Source organism: Amblyraja radiata, chromosome 4 (assembly GCF_010909765.2).
Source record: "Amblyraja radiata isolate CabotCenter1 chromosome 4, sAmbRad1.1.pri, whole genome shotgun sequence".
NCBI classification, from domain to species: domain Eukaryota; kingdom Metazoa; phylum Chordata; class Chondrichthyes; order Rajiformes; family Rajidae; genus Amblyraja; species Amblyraja radiata.
Window position 1 is genome coordinate 69,038,932 of NC_045959.1, and position 8,238 is coordinate 69,047,169.

At 46.4% G+C, this 8,238-nt stretch overlaps 1 long non-coding RNA gene across 1 annotated transcript; it reads right to left on the reverse strand.

The window, feature by feature from the left end:
* Positions 1-360: 360 nt before the first annotated feature.
* LOC116972244 lies at positions 361-7,872 on the reverse strand. The gene is made up of 3 exons (XR_004411745.1): positions 7,799-7,872; positions 5,062-5,216; positions 361-804 (listed from the first exon to the last, which is right to left on the reverse strand). It is a non-coding gene; the product is annotated as an uncharacterized LOC116972244 (long non-coding RNA).
* Positions 7,873-8,238: the final 366 nt, after the last annotated feature.

Sequence of the window (8,238 nt, forward strand, 5' to 3'; positions counted from 1 at the left end):
ATGTTTATATTTTTATGAATAAAATTTAGCTTTGAAATGTTAAAATAAAGAACACCTGTGACCTGCTGGAAGGGACAGAAAGGAACTTGAAAATAAGTCCTGGTCAGGAACCAGCCAGGGAATGAAGTAGTTGTGAAGACCAGGACCACTGACTGAGATCAAAAGCAGTCCCTGGATGAAGCGCTAAGGAAGAACCAGGCTACAATACAAAACAATACGGTTTTATTCGTCACATTGCACATAAAGTGCAAGTTAAATGAATTTGTCAGCAGCGATACAATGATAAAGAACGCACAATACACAATAACAATTTAACACAAACATCCACCACAGCATTCATCACTGTGGTGGAAGGCACAACATTTTGCCAGTCCTCCTCCATATTCCCCCGTGGTCGTCCTCCGCTAGTCTCTCTCAGCTGTGCCAGCAGCCTCCCCACAGTGGCACTCACCCAACGAGGGAGATCAAAGCCTGTCCTTCCGCCCTCAGTTAGTGCAGCAGTAAAGATAAACCTTGGCCATACTGACAAAGAACAATTGACTCTCGAAATGTAACTTTGGACTATGGATTTAAAGATCACAGCAATTAGCATGTGCATGTTGGAAAGTACTGCACTGTGTGTTTGCAATGTTGGGGTCAAGGTTTACAGGAGTGCAGTTTGTTGAACCTCAGCAACCATCAGCAGTGGCTGTGTAGATGTGGTCCCACAGGCCATTGATATGCCAGGGGCATCTCCTCCAACCTGGATATTCACTTCACCATTACTGAAATCAAAGAGGTGGCTGCAACTAAGTCTTTGTTAATCTGGAGGAAGAAGAGACACATCTTATAGATCTTTGGATCTTATAGAGGTGTGTAAAATCATGAGAGGAATAGATCGGGTAGGTGCACAGATTTTCTTGCCAGAGTAGGGTATCGAGAACCAGAGGACATAGGTTTAGGGTGAGGGGGGAAAGGTTTTATAGAAACATAGAAAAATAGGTATAGGAGTAGGCCATTTGGCCTTTCGAGCCAGCATCACCATTCAATATAATCATGGCTGATCATCTAAAACCTGTTCCTGCTTTTTCCCCATATCCCTTGATTCCTTTAGCCCGAAGAGCTAAATCTAATTCTCTCTTGAAAACATCCAGTGAATTGGCCTCCACTGCCTTCTGTGGCAGAGAATTAATATATACTAGACTAAATGGGACCCGTTGGGTCCCATGTTCACATGGGAGGGCTGGCCCCCCGACGCAATATTCCACCTCTCCACCAATTTCAATATTGGTGGCCAGTGAGGGGGGGGGGGGGGGGGCTTTCTGGAGCACTGGTATGGGTGTTGTTGGCTGCAGGGACTACTGGTCTCCAGAGGGCTAGTATGGACATTGTGGGCCAAATGGATTCTTGGGGTGGCAGCTCAGTCCCTCAAGCCTGATGTGCTGGCAGCTCACTCACGGCTGGTGGGCTGGTAGTTGACTCCCGGCTATTCCTTGAAATTCCATTTCACGCAGAGTGCAAGGCTACCAAATTCAAATCTATTTTCCTACCATTTCAAGCAGGGTGCAAGGCCACAAAATTCAAGTGCAGTTTCCTACCACTTCAAGCAGGGTGCAAGGCCACCAAATTCAGGTTCAGTTTCCTACCACTTCAAGCAGAGTGGAAGGCCACCGAATTCAAGTGCAGTTTCCAACCACTTCAAGTATGGTGCAAGGCCACCAAATTCAAGTGCAGTTTCATACCACTTCAAGCAGGGTGCAAGGCCACCAAATTCAAGTGCAGTTTCATACCATTTCAAGGAGGGTGCAAGGCCACCAAATTCAAATGCAGTTTCATACCATTTCATGCAGGGTGCAACAACACCACATTCAAATGCAGTTTCATACCATTTCAAGCAGGGTGCAAGGCCACCACATTCAAATGCAGTTTCACAACATTTCAAGCAGGGTGAAACCACCATAAATCCACACAAAACACCACACTCACAGTTCAGTAGACATTCAGTGTGTTCAGTTGATTCACAGCTCAGACAGAGTTGTGACCTCTCCCTCCCCCATCATGCAGAGACTGAGCCACACCCACACTTCCGGGTTTTATAATCCCTCCCCCTCCCACCAGAAAAGGTGTAGCATTTGTGGCGTGATTGACAGGAGTGAGATTCTCAACAATTTTTGAACAATAATAATACTTTTACTTTCAAAACCCCCAAACAACCCTTTGCAGTGCCTTTTTACTTCAACCCAAAACCCCCAAACAACCCTTTGCAGTGCCTTTTACTTCAACCCCAAACACCCAAACAACCATTTGCAGTGCCTTTTTACTTCAACCCAAACCTCCCAAACAACCATTTGCAGTGCCTTTTACTTCAACCCAAACCCCCCAAACAAACATTTGCAGTGCTTTTTACTTCAACCCAAACCCCCAAACAACCATTTGCAGTGCCTTTTTACTTCAAACCAACCATATTTTCATTTTCAAACCACATTAAGGGTACTCACAGTTGAGTAGACATGTGGACAGTGTTATTCAGAGCTCCGAGAGACGTGACCCTCTCGCCTCCTCCATCTTGCAGCCGTAAAAATGACGGCCGTAATTTGCGGCATTCTCTCGGAAATCACATCGCCATGAGTCAAAAGCGGTCAAGATCTTATAGTAATATAGATGGGCCAAACGCAGGTAAGTGGGACCAGTTGGCCAATGTGGGTAAGCTAGGCCGAAGGGCCTGTTTCCACACTGTATAACTCTATGACTATGTAGCACCTTCAACAGCATAGGATATACAATGCTCTGAAGTATATCCACAATAGGGTGACTGAAATCAGCAAAAGGATAAAATGTACTCGAGCAGGTCTCCAACAGCAGTTTGGTTTTTTGCTTAAGATTCCGGCATCTGCAATCTCCTTTGCCTCCATTGCACAACTATTTTTTTTTTCCGAGAGTTTTCAAGAGAGATAAACTATCCAGAATGCCTACATGTCATGCTGAATTAAGACCTTTTACATTTACAGTGCCAAATTTTGTGTGGCTTATTCAGGGTTACAACATACAGATTCACAGGAAGCCCACTCATCAATGCCATGAAATTAACTATCAAAACTAACATTATCAAACAGGATGTAGCATAGAGTCATTTAAGGAACTATTAAGGCATATGAAAAAAAATGTCAAAAGGATCTTAATGAGACGAATTAGGGTGGAGATTCTAGAGAATAATTAGCACTGCTAGAATTATTAACATCAAAGATCCATAGTAGAATTTGAGATCTCAGAAGATGTTGGGTTGCAGGGACGCAAGGGCAAGAAAAGGTTGGATATGAGAATCAGAATTTCACCCTCTTAAAAAGTACGGAATGAGGCAGATATAGAGTGAGAACACAAAGGAACGTAAGAGTTATGAAATGCAGGCTGCAGGACTTGTCAAACAGGTCAGGCTGTGCTAATGGAAAAACTGAGCCAAGGCCTCAGATGAATGAGCAAAACACAAAGTGCTAGAGGAACTCAATGGATCAGGCAGTACCTGTGGTGGGAAATGGACAGACAATGTTTCAGGTCGGATGCTTCTTCAGACTGGCATGGGACGGGGATTGGATGTTATGAGCAGCCAGTTAACACAAACCCACATTTGTCCTAAAAAAAACCTATTCCAGTGTAACATCTGATGATACTTTAAGGGTCTGAAGAAGGGTCTCAACCCGAAACATCAGCCTGCAGAAGGGTCCTAACCCAAAACGTCACCAGCCCATGCCCTCAATATGCTGTCTGACCTGCTGAATTACTTCAGCACTTTGTGCATTTTTTTGTAGATCAGCATCTGTAGTTCCTTGTGTCTCTATACTTTAAGGGCACTGAATGTGAGACATTCTGATTCTGTAACTATTCAGGGGAAGATACAACTGAATATTTATATTAATCAGCTCTCTTTGAAACTTAATTTTTACTCAGGATTCATAGTCATAGTGATACAGAGTGGAAACAGGCCCTTCGGAGCAACCTGTCCACACCGGTCAACATATCCCAGCGACACTAGTCTCAACTGCCCACATTTGGTCCATATCCCTCCAAACCTGTCCTATCCATATACCTGTCAAACTGTTTCTTAAACGTTGGTATAATCCCAGCCTCAACTACCTCCTCTGGCAGCTTGTTCCACACACCAACACCCTTTGTGTGAAAATGTTACCCCTCAGATTCCTATTCAATATTTTCCCCTTCACCTCAAACCTATGTCCTCTGGTCCTTGATTCTGCATACTGTCTCACTGTGCTACTGCTATACACTTGGACTTTACCTGAAATGTTTATCAAAGATGTATCCAAGTACTCATATATAGTGTAGGAAAGAACTGAAGATGATGGTTTAAACTGAAGATAAACCCAAGAATCCGGAGTAACTCAGCGGGATATGCAGCTTCTCTGGAGAGAATGAATGGGTGACATTTCGGGTCGAGACGAAGGGTCTGAAGAATAGTCTCGACCCGAAACATCACCCATTCCTTCTCTCCAGAGATGCTGCCTATCCCGCTGAGTTACTCCAGCTTTTTGTGCTTATATGTAGTGATACTTGCACTGAACTATATACAAAAATTGAATTTCACTGTACCTCAGTGCACATGAGGAGAGTCCTGGTCCTCGGTCAAGGAGGGAGAGGGGCAGTGGGGGGAGAGGGGTGGTGGGGGAGGGGGGGGACAGGGGAGGAGGGGTGTGTGTGGTAGGCGGGAGGGGTGTTTATGGTACGGGGGAGGAATGTGTGTGGGAGGGGGGGAGTATGGGAGTATTTGGGGGAGTGGAGGGTGGGGGAGGGGAGGGTATAGGGGAGGGGGTGTAGGGGAGGAGGGCTTAGAGGTGGGGGTGTGTAGGGGAGGGGTGGTGTAGGGGAGGGGGGTGTAGGGGGGCTGTAGGGGAGGGTGGGTGTAGGGGAGGGGTGGTGTGGGGGGGAGGGGGTGGTGTGGGATGGAAGGGGTTGGTGTGGGGGGAGGGGGTGATGTGGGGGGGAGGTGCGGTGTGGGGGGAGAGGAGGGGTGTGTGGGCTCAGTGGCTCCCGGCCCTAGTTCCGACCGCACTCACCGGCTCTGGATTCACTCACCGGCTCTCGTCCCCGGCTGCACCCAACAGCACCCGGCTCGTCGTGGTCGCTGCCGCCCCCACTCGCAGGGCACGGCCCCCGCTCGTAGTCCGCTCCTTCAGCTTTATTCTCCCCGCCGGTGATTGACAACAGGTGACGAAAGGGGCTTCGCTGTCCTGGCGAATAACATACCAATAACAGACCAATAACATTTGTAATATTTCACCAATCGGAATAAAACTTGATGCACTTGCAGCACGGGAGAATGGCGAGTAAAACGGAGAAGAATCGTAGCGTTATCGCGTGCAGTTTTTGCGTAAATTTTAAAACCACACAAACCGGAAGTGGACAAGATGAGATTTTTATATAAGTATATAGATTCATTTAGGAAGGAGATAAGGAGGAATTTCTTTAGTCAGAGGGTGGTGAATCTGTGGAATTCATTGCCACAGAAAGCTATGGAGGTAGGTCAATGGATATTTTTAAGGCAGAGATAGATTCTTGTTTAACACGAGTGTCAGGGATTTTAGGGAGAAGGAAGAATAGGGTTGAGAGGGAAAGATAGATCAGCCATGATTGAGTGGCGGAGTAGACTTGATGGGCCGAATGGCCTAATTCTGCTCTGCTCCTATCACTTATGAAATTTGCTCCTGTCACATCTCCATGGATTGTCACCTTGTCGTGGTGGAGAAGATTGCGTGGACCTGAGATCCTGACAACAATGCCATCTGGAGCTATGCTCTTGGTAGGGCCACCCATGGCGGTACGGTCGAGGGGGAGGTCTCTGACAAAGAGCAATCCAACCAAGACCTCAACGGTGGAACTGCTCTACAACACAACCCAGAGGTCTACCATTTACTGTGTAGGCCCTGCCCTTGTCCAACATCCCAAAATGCAACACCTCGCACTTCTCTGTATTAAATTCCATCAACCATTCCTCCGCCCACCTGGCCAGTTGATCCTGATCCTGCTACAATCATTCATAACCATCTTTACTATCTGCAAAACCACTAACTTTTGTATCATCAGCAAATTTGCTAAACTTGCCCTGTATGTCTCATCCAAATCATTGATGTAGATGACAAACAGTAACGGGCTCAGCTCCGAACCCTGGGCACACGACTAGTCACAGGCCTCCATTTTGAGAAGTAACCTTCCACCATCACCCTCTGCTTCCTTCCATGGAGCCAATTTGCGATCCATTCAGTAATCTCTCCTTAGTTCCCATGAGATCTAACCTTCCAGAGCCGCCTACCATGTGGCACCTTGTCGAATGTCTTACTAAAGTCTATGTACGCAACATCTACAGCTCTGCCTTCATCAACCTTTTTGCTCACGTCTTCAAAAAATCAATCAGATTTGTGAGACACGACTTCCCACGTACAAACTCATGTTGACTGTTCCTAATCACCCCTTGCACACCCAATGCCAGTATATCCTATCCCTCAGAATACTCCCCAGTAACTTACCAACTACAGATGTTAAGCTCACCGGCCTATAGGTCACAGCATTTTCCCTGCAGCCCTTCTTGAAAAGAGGCACAACATTTGCCACCCTCCAATCCTCGGGCACCTCTCCTGTATTTAAAGACGACTCATAAATTTCAACCAGGGCTCCCGCAATTTCCTCTGATATATCTGATCAGGCCCTGGGGATTTGTCTACCTTCAAACACAACAGTACCTTCAGTACTTCCTCGACGGTAATCCTGGCTGCTCTCATGACACTTACAGCTACTTCTCCAATTTCCTCCGTCCTACTATCTTTCTCCTCGGTAAATACTGAGGAGAAATACTCATTGAGGACCTTGCCCATCTCCTGTGGCTCCACACAGAGGTGACCACTTTTATTTCTAAGAGGTCCCACTCACTCTCTAGTTACCCTATTCCCCCTTAAGCATTTTGCTTTTTGCCCTTCTGATCTTTTTTAAGTTTGCTCCTTAGTTCCCGAAACTCCTCCAGGGATGCACTTGATCCCAGCTGCCTCTGCCTGTCCCATGCATCATTCTTGTTTATGATTAGCGTCTGAATTTCCCTCGTCAGCCAAGTTTCCTTACGTTTGCCTGCTTTGCCTTTCACTCTAATAGGGGCCCCTTGATTACATGATTACAATGATTGTAATCATATATTGTCTTTCCGCTGACATGTTAGCAAGCAGCAAAAGTATTTTTCACCGTACATCGGTACACGTGAGAATAACCTAAACTAAACAAACTGAGCGAGTCAGGCAGCATATCTGGGGAAAAGGAATAGGTGACGTTTCGAGTCGAAACCTATCTTCAGACGGAGTCAGGGGAGAGGGAAACTAGAGGTATGAAAATCTACAGTTCAAAGACCCTCAGACTGGAGTCTGGAGTGTCCAAATTACATTGTGCTGACACAATTTGTTGTTTAGTTTATTTGTGAGCCAGAACTGCCAGCGACATAAAATATCTCAACAATCAGCAGTTTGTTACTTGTCCATCTACGTTACTGCTGTGCGGTTGCAAGATGATTGCATCTTCCAACAGAAATAGTCACTCGAAATGCCGAGTTGCCCTGTGGATCATTGTCACGTTTCGCTCACAACCACCCCCTCCCCTCCCCAGCTGTGAACAACACAGTTCCCACCCTTGTACATTAAACAAAAAGGCTGATGGGTCTTCATGCCGCTGTCCTTTCTTTCTCTGTCATCACTAGAGACACCCGTGGGAGGGAACGTGTGTTGTGTGCTGAAAAAAAGGACGGGCGGGGAAGTGACTCGGCAGATGACTAAACAACCTGTTCAGTTCTGACGTGCACGTTGTTCCCTCGCCGCCGGCTCGGACTCATTGCACTTTCCTGCTTGGTTGCAGTCCCACATCTTGCTATTTCTGGTCTGAACTGGTTGTTTCAGTGCGCTCTCAGCCGGTTGAAGTCCCAGCAGAGGCAACGTGCCACACAGCACATAGTCCACAGCGATAGGGACTGCCTCCCTGACAAAAGCAGCGCCCCGTCCAGACGTTACATACTCTTCCACCGACGATTGTCACAACAACACTGACTTTTCTTTGTCGTTATCTCTTGGGGTAGGTTTGGATCGTCACTCGAGTCTGCATTTCAGCAGCGCTTGTGTATTTTGTTGCTCTCCTGCTATTTTATAAAATAACATGTTTTATATTTTATTTTCAAGATAATCTCAGGAGAAAATCCTCCTTCCATCATCACCATGGCATCAGTTC